Here is an 8,723-nt window from a genome sequence, read left to right as displayed (position 1 = left end):
AGTTATAGTCTATCACTGAAGGGAACTAAGGTAGGGCCTGAAGCGGAAACTGTGGTGGAATGCTACCTACTAGTTTACTCTCCGTGGCTTTGCTCAATCTGCTTTCTTATTCAGCCCAGAATACTTACCTAGGGGTGACACCACCTGTGGGCTGGGCTCTCCTGCACCAATCATTAATCCAAAATAAAAAATGCCTCACAGACTTACACATAGGCCAGTTTTTTTTTGTTTTTTGTTTTTTTGAGACAGGGTTTCTCTGTGTAACCCTGGTTGTCCTTGAACTTGCACTGTAGACCAGACTGGCCTCGAACTCACAGAGATCCACCTGCCTCTGCCTTCAAAGTGCTGGGATTGAAGGTGTATGCCCCCCACTGCCTAGCACCCACAGGGCAACGTTATGAAGATATTTTCTCAATTGAGAGTTTCTATTCCCAGATGACCATAGTTTATAACAAGTTAATTGAAAAAGCTAACCAGCACACACCCAAAACTTGGTGCTGTTAGAAAGTGGTAGAAAATGTAATAGGTGAGGCCTGTGGGGCCTTGAGGAAGGGTTTTATATACTTGCCTGGTGAATCCTTGAGAGATAGTGAAGCTAGATGTGCTGGTGCACACCATTAATCCCAGTATACAGAGGTATACACTGGCAGATTTCTGAGTTCAAGGCCAGCCTGGTCTACATAGAGAGTTATAGAACATACCCTGTCTCAATAAAACCAAAACAAACAAACTAGTTCCAGAGAATCCCAATGCCCTCTTCTGTTGCACATTCTTGCAAACAAAGCATTCATACACACAAAAGAAAAACAAATCTTTAAAAAATGATAATTGAAGGAAAAATAAAGCAGTGGCCATTTTTGTAACATACATGTACTTTTCTTCCCAGTAGTCAACAAAATACAGATGTAGCTGCTATTGTAGAGGAATTTTGCAAATGTGAATAAAATTCCCAGCCAATACCCTTTAAGTTTATTTTATTTTTTGGTTTTTTGAGACAGGGTTTCTCTGTGTAGCCCTGGCTGTCCTGGAACTCACTTTGTAGACCAAGCTGGCCTCAAACTCAGAAATCTACTTGCCTCTGCCTCCCAAGTGCTGGGCTTAAAGGCTTGCGCCACCACTACCCGGCTAAGTTTATTTTTAAAATAGTAAAATATCACCTCTGCTCCCATCATCACTGGTATTTTTATTATTATTTTTCATTTATTTACTTTCTACAAGATGAATTTATTTTTATTTTTGGTGTGTGTGTGTTGCCTGTGCGTATGCAGGTGCACCATGTGCATGTCTAGTACCCATGTAGGTCAGAAGAGGGCGTCAGACTTTCTGGGACTGGAATTATAGATTGTAATGAGCCACCATGTGTGTGCTAACCACCGACACATGGGTGCTGGAAATTGATGCTGAGTCCTCTGTAAGAGTAACCAGAGCTCTTCATTGCTGAGCCATCTCTTCTGCTCTTCTCACTTGGGATTTCACTTGGTTGACGGCCACCCTGCTAGGGAATGATCTCAGGTGCTACCCTATCCCTCCAGCCAACCCTGTCACAACCTTGACTCTGAAAACCCTCCTGAAGTTGAACCTTCACCTGCCTCCTAGGGATTATTGAATCATCAGCTGTCTGTCTTATGCACCACTTCTCCCTCCAAGTTTCCATTCAGGTGGTCAGGAAGATGCTGCTATTTGCTGGTTAACATAATCTAATTCCCAGTTTATCAGAAGCTCCACAATATAAACTTGCAAGCAAAGTGTGTGTTATTAGTATGCAAGGACCCAACTCATCCCTCTTTATCATACTTGTTATTGTAGCTGGTTTTCTGTTGCTATGGCAAATTCATGACTAGAAGCATCTTGGAGAGGAAACAGTTTACAGGTTACTTCCATCACTGAGGGAAGTCAGCATAGGAAGTCAGAGCAGGAACCCAGGGGTAGGAACTGAAGCAGAGGCCATGGAGCAACTTTGCTTACTGGCTTGCTCCTCATGGCTTACTGAGCCTGCTTTCTGACACAACCCAAGCCCACCTGCCCAGAGGTGGCACCTCCCACAGTCTGCTGGACCCCACACCAATTAGCCACCAAGAAAATTCCTGGATAGATGTATCCAACAAGCCAATGGGATGGAGGCAATTCCTCAATTGAGGGTCCCTCTTTCCAGGTTTGTCGAGTTGACAATAAAACTAACCCAAACACCTGTCCTCCAAGAACAGATAGTGATAGGCAGAGCCACGGACAAGGCAAAACCATGACCACTTTGAAGAGCGTATATCTTTTTTATTGTTTTGGAGACAGGGTCTCGCTACATAGCCAGCCCTAGCAGTCCTAGGACTATGCAGACCAGTCTGGCTTCAAACCCAAAGATCTACCTGCCTCTGCCTCTCAAGTGCTGGGATTAAAGATTCGTACCACCACACCGGCTCGTTAAATCGAACTCTCAAGAGGCAGATAAGAGTGCACATAGTACCCCTGAATTTCTCATGCTCTTCTGGCCTCCAAGGGCACCACACACAGGGTACACACTCACATAGACAAACACACATACACACGAATAAAGATAAAGGTGAATCTTGAAACGTGAAGGGAAGCTCTGCTTTTCACTCATCCGTCTTTTCGTTTTTGTCTCAGAATAGATCTCATGAGATTTGGCTGTGTGGTGGAGAATTTCAGCAAGGCCTCACCTGCAGATAGATGCCTCGTCTCTAGGCCTGGTTCACCTCTGTGCTTGGTTCTCAGATGATCTTTTCCCACTCCTATCATCCACCCACTCATCTTTGCTATTTCCTCCCACAGCTCCCTCTGCTGCTGGCTCATGGGGAGTCTCTGCAGATGAGTCCTGTTTATTGAGTTCATTAGGTTCATAACCTGGGGCCTGTCACAGATCAAGCAAGAGACAGGCAGTTTCCTTTCACTGCTACACAAAACTGGCTTAACCATCTTCATCTTTTTATCTATGTGCACATGCATGTATGTGTGCACATGGGCATTCAGAGGCCAGAGGACAATCTTGGGTGTCAATTCTCAGGAACTTTCCACCTTGGTTTTGGAGACAAAACCAATTGCTTGATGATTAGGCTACATTGGCTGGCCAGTAAGCCAGAGGGATCCTCCTGCCTCTGCCTCCCCAGTACTGGAATTATAAGCCTGTGCCACCTTACCCAGATTTTTTACATGGGTCTGGCAATTCAATACAGGCACTTTAAAAACTGAGCTAACCCCTGGCCTTGTTTGTGTCTTACAGATGGATTTCAGTAGGCTTTGGTACTGCGAGGATCTAGCTTGACTGATGAAAACAGAGAGAAGTCTTCTCAGGGAGAGGGGATGAGAGAGAACAGTCCAACTGTGAGTTTCATATCTATGAGTTAACTCAATTTTGAATTAGTTTTGAGTCAAAAGTATTTGAAAAAAGTTGTGTGGAACATTTTGACCTTTTTGTTATATCCTAATTGATACAGAATAAACATCTACACTGTATTATAAGTCATACAAAGATGATTTAAGGTAGTCTGCAATAGGATGTCTACAGGCTGTATGCCAATGCCACACCATACATTACAAGGAACTGGAACATCTGAGGATGTAGGTGTCTGTGGGGTCCTGGATGCTGAGTGATGATGACATCAGAGAGTGGGAAATCCAGAAGGGGCCAAATGTCACAAATGCACTCCTTTGGGAGTGTTTGAGCAAGCGTGTGTACACATGACAAGTTTTACAGTAGACCTTGGCTCTGTATTCAGCAATGGAAGAATAATTCATAAATTCAGATAGTCTTCCACTCCAGCACTTTGAAAATCCCCTTGTAATTGTCTGAACCTTATGATTACAGGCCATTAGGGACCATTAGTAAACGAAGTTGGAGATTTCAATCGTGAAATGCAAACCTAGTTTCATGTATTAATTGCTTCTAATTACGGAAGAACATTTTAGCCAATTAGCTTTTGGAATTTAGGTGTAATCAGAAGGAGAATTCAGAGATTTGCTAATTGCTTCCCCCAGTGCTGCTTTTGCTTTAGCTCAAACATTTGCTGGGTGTGCAGGGTGGCACGTATGCTCCTGGAGGTGTAAGACTTTAACATCAGTTTGAGTGGGAGTCCTCCATGTCTTTGAAATTAACACATAAAACAAATGGGGGTGTGGGGGGAGATGAAGACAATGAGGTAACAAACAATAGGGATTGCCGTGGGTGTTGGCAATCCCTATTGATTCTTCGGGTTATAAGGTGTCAAGCTGGCAGCTTTAACCTTCCATGAATCAGACATCTTGGTTCCTGGTAGCCTTCTTTGATGCCATACAAGGTGAGAACAGTGAGGATGGACAAAAATGTCAATCATGAGATGGACATACCTACCTCAGAGTTCAAGCATGAAGGGCTTCCCTCTCTCTCATCTTGTAGACCATGGGCCCCCGTAGGAGGTCATTGTCCAGTTCTTTTATTTTTGTTTTTGTTTTCTTTTGTAACAGCCCTGGCTATCCTAGAACTTGCTTTATAGTCCAAGCTGGATTTGAACTCACAGAGATCCACCCGCCTCTTCTTCCCAAGTGCTGGGATTAAAGGTGTGTACCACCACCACTGGCCAGTTCTTGACATGCTTTCCAATCCTTGCCGGTAGGTATCATCTCCTTTGAAGGGTGCATTGTTGTTTTTTGAGATGCTAGCCTTGCTTTCTGCTCATCTGACCTGGTCCTCTCTGAAAGTGCTTCTTTGCTCCAGGTCTGCAGCAGAGAGGCTCCTGCTGTTCTCCACACCTGCCTCATCTTGCTTTTCCTCTGGCTACAGAAGCTTTCAACACTGGTCCATCTGCCCCTGCCACTGAGTCACATTTATCATTGCACAGGGGAGTCCTTGGCAACTTGACTCCGGCTCACTCCCACCATCCTCTTTATTATATAATAACTCACCAGTCAGAACTTGCTCATCAAGTCGTCGACATAATTTCTTCCTTTATAAAAATAAAACAGGTTATCATCCACCCCGCCCTGCTTCCCGAAAGAACACAAGCTGTTGTCCGTTGCGTGTAAAGATGGTGTCATTGATAAGAGGCATTTCCTGCATCTCCTGCAGCAGGCTCTCAGGAACAGCTTGCTCGAGTTTACTGCCCTTGCAGTGCACTCTGACATCACGTGCTGCTACCTTCAGATGAATTAAGATAATACTCTCCAGGAAAACGGGGAGTGTTGTGGAGCCTCCCAGGCTTCTCCCAACAGGCGTTGCTTCTTGTTGAGGTCTCTATCTTAAGGAAAGGACTGTCCCTGTGTCTCAGCAGTGGTGGTTATCTCTCTAGCCACCACTAGATAATTTTTTGACATTGCAACATGACGTTGTCACCTGTGAAGTTCATGCTGGAGAACTGCACAACTGAGCTGCTCACTCCCCTCTCAACCCCATGAAAAAGCTCTCATGTTTTAAGTTTACGGATTCTCTTTCTGGACCCTATGAATTGCTTTCCTTGGCCACACGAGGCCACATCCACAGGCTGCATAGACACCTGTAGCGTGTAAGCTCTGTTCCCTTTGCTTCAAGTGGGAATTCCTATAGAGGAGCATTGACTTCATGTCAAAGAAGTCTGCCATCTGGGTCACTTACATTGGGTACACTTTCTTTTTGTAACAGAGCCTCAAGCCCTCTGTCTGCTGGAGTTCCATAATCTGAACAGGCCAGAGTATCCCCTGAAGAGGTTCATGATGACAGTTGTTCTAATTTCCTGGCAGTAGACCTGTGCAGAAAATGGGCAACACATCCTCTGCTACTGCTATGTGAATGATTAAAGAGACCCATGCTCACAGTATATGTTCTCATTATGTACAGCCTTCATTAAGAGCAATTAAAACCCAGACAAAGGTCTTTTTAGATGACAAGTAGACCTCCATTTCTTCTTTTAGGAGGTCAGTTATCTAAACAAAATAACTGTCTTTGTATCAGCATGGCTGCTGCCTGGAGTTCAGAGGCCTGAAGCTTTCTAGTAGCTGTGGTATAACTGATGTGGAAAGAATGGGAGGGAGGGAGGGAGGAAGGAAGGGAGGGAGGGAGGGAGGGAGGGAGGGATGGAGGGAGAGAGGGAGGGAGGGATATATATATATATATATATATATATATATATATATATATATATATAGAGAGAGAGAGAGAGAGAGAGAGAGAGAGAGAGAGGAGGGGAGGAGGAAAAGAATGTCAGGGATTATATTTACCTAGGTCCTGAATAAAGATGGCAGCAGACCTTGATACACAGTTTAAATAAAATCTTATCAAAAGCTGTGATTAGAAATGAAATTACTATTAGCTATACATTAATTATAAGACATATAAACTGGCTGACAGGATGGTACCTGCTGCTGTGAGGAGCCGCATTTGCCATTAAAAGATGGCACAGGCTTCTGCTTCCTGGTTCTTCACGGAAGCTTTACTTGAGAATGCACCTGCGCATGGCGTGAAAACCGAGTATGACAATTGGATGAAAGATTTGAGCCAATGAGGGATCTGCACGTCTCACAAAGCTCTATTTAAGCAGCGGGCTTTCTGAGCTCGGCGTCCTTCCCTCCACCTCACCATATTGAAGAGCTGTTCAATAAATGCTGTCAGAAGAATCCTGAGTGTGGCGTGCTCCTTATCGGCGAGGTAGCGCGCTACATGCTGCCAAATCTGACAACCTGAGTTTTATCCTTGGGTCCACATAGTGGAAGGATGAGAACTGATTGCCGTAAGTTGTTCTCTGACCTACACACATACAGTAAATGTAAAAAACAAAACAAACAAAACTAGCAGTTGATCTTTGAGTTTGAGGCCATCCTGGTCTACAGAGTAAGTTCCAGGACAGCTAGGGCTATACAGAAAACCCCTATCTCCAAAAAACCAAACTATCGAAAACCAAACTGTAATACTGGATGGCACTCAACCATCACCTTGTGGGACAAAGCATGTCTCAATAAAAGCTTCTCTCAGTTTGGGTTCGAGTTAATGCTAGTAATATTCCCCATGCTCAGATTCAGAAAGTCCACATTCTCCTTGAGTTGAATTAGGAACCCAGTTAGCATTGTTTATGACATTCACTATAGAAGGGCTTAAGAACAGATCAGAAGAAAGGATAACCCTTAACTTTTTTTTTTTCCTAGAGTCTCTATTATGGAGGTCACTGTATTAGCTGAATATTTGAGTGTGTGTGTGTGTGTGTGTGTGTGTGTGTGTGTGTGAGTGCATATGTACTTCTGCAAAGCTCCAGGGCTGTTTCTCATAAACATTTCACTTTGTGTTTTATAGCAAGTGGCCTGGGGCAGTGATTGGCTAGGCTAGCTGCCCAGCAAGTCCTCAACACTGAGATTACAAGTACAGCCAGTACCTGGCTTTACCTGGATCCTGGGGATTGAACTCAGGTCTTCATATTTGCAGAGCAAACCCTTTCCTGACTGAGTCATCCCTCTAGCTCAGCTGGAGCTCATGACAGGGCTTGAGTATTCCTCTTGGGCTTCTATACAATGGCCCAGGCACCTCTGAGATGCAAACTTAGGTCTAGGGTAGCAGTCATTGTAGAGCACATGGGATGTGGTTGATCTCATCCTCACTCACCGAGTGACTCTATCACCATTCTGACCGACAGACACCACCCTCAGAAAACATTCATTCTTATTTCATTTATACATGACATGGGATCCCAAGGTTTCAAGGGACTTGCTCTCTGTCAGCCAACTGGATGCTGGAAGTCTCTAGGCAGGAAGGGAAGGTCTCACAAGCCCCTGCCTGTTATACAGGGGCACATAGCCTCTGCTGAGGTCCTGCTCACAGTAGTGTGGGGCACAACACTAGGAAAGGAGTTCCTGTGTCCCGGATTCCCAGACACAAATTTAAAGTTCACAGGTCTCAACTTTTTCCCACAGAGGAACATGTGTTTTTGTGGAAAGGCCACACAGCAGAGTCGGGATCACTCTGTTGTTTCTAGAATCTGGCCATTCAGCCTGAGTCACAGAGTGCCAAGGCCACGTTAGCCTAGAGGAATTTACAGATTGTTCCTACTCTTAGAACACACTCCTGGGTTTCCCTCCCACGGAACCCTGACTTTGTGCGTCTTAACAGCACAGGATTCTGGGTTTTCTAGCACACTTTCAAGGCATGCTGACTCAAGGACCACACTTGAGTAGCACTGGCCAAACACTTCCTTGTCTTTAAGCAGAACTAGCAGGCTTCTTCCTCAAGACCAGAGAGTAAATATTTCAAAGGTCTGCAGGCCAGTCAATCACTATAACATACCACACAATTCTGCCATTATAGTGGGATAACAGCCATGAACAGTGTGTATAGACAAATATGGCTGTCTCCTGACAAATCCATACAAAACCAGGAGGCAGTCTTGGCTGCAGCTGGCTGATCCCTCCCTCCAGGACTCACTGCATGCTTAGAATGGTTTGAGCCTTCAGGCTTCTGGAGGGTTTATTTACAGTCACAAAAACAGAGGTGATTAGAGACAGGGGTGTTATTTGTACTCATGTTTTTTTTTTTTTTTTTATGCGTGTTGAGGATATGATGAAATCATGTCACTGAACACTTAAAAAAAAAAACCCAATCTTTTACCAGGCCAGTTCGTGCCACATCATCAGCTGTACCAGGCCAGTTAGCGCTAGGTCATCAGCTATGGTGATACTATTGTTTTGTATTTAAAATATTTTAAAATTTTAAATCAGTGTCTCTTTGTGTGTCTGTGTGTGGGGTGTGCAAGTGTGTACAAATGCCAGTAGAGGCCAGAAGA

The sequence above is a fragment of the Arvicanthis niloticus genome, chromosome 8, assembly GCF_011762505.2.
Source record: "Arvicanthis niloticus isolate mArvNil1 chromosome 8, mArvNil1.pat.X, whole genome shotgun sequence".
NCBI classification, from domain to species: domain Eukaryota; kingdom Metazoa; phylum Chordata; class Mammalia; order Rodentia; family Muridae; genus Arvicanthis; species Arvicanthis niloticus.
The sequence above is the reverse complement of the archived record's forward strand: the minus strand, read 5'-3'. Positions refer to the sequence as shown.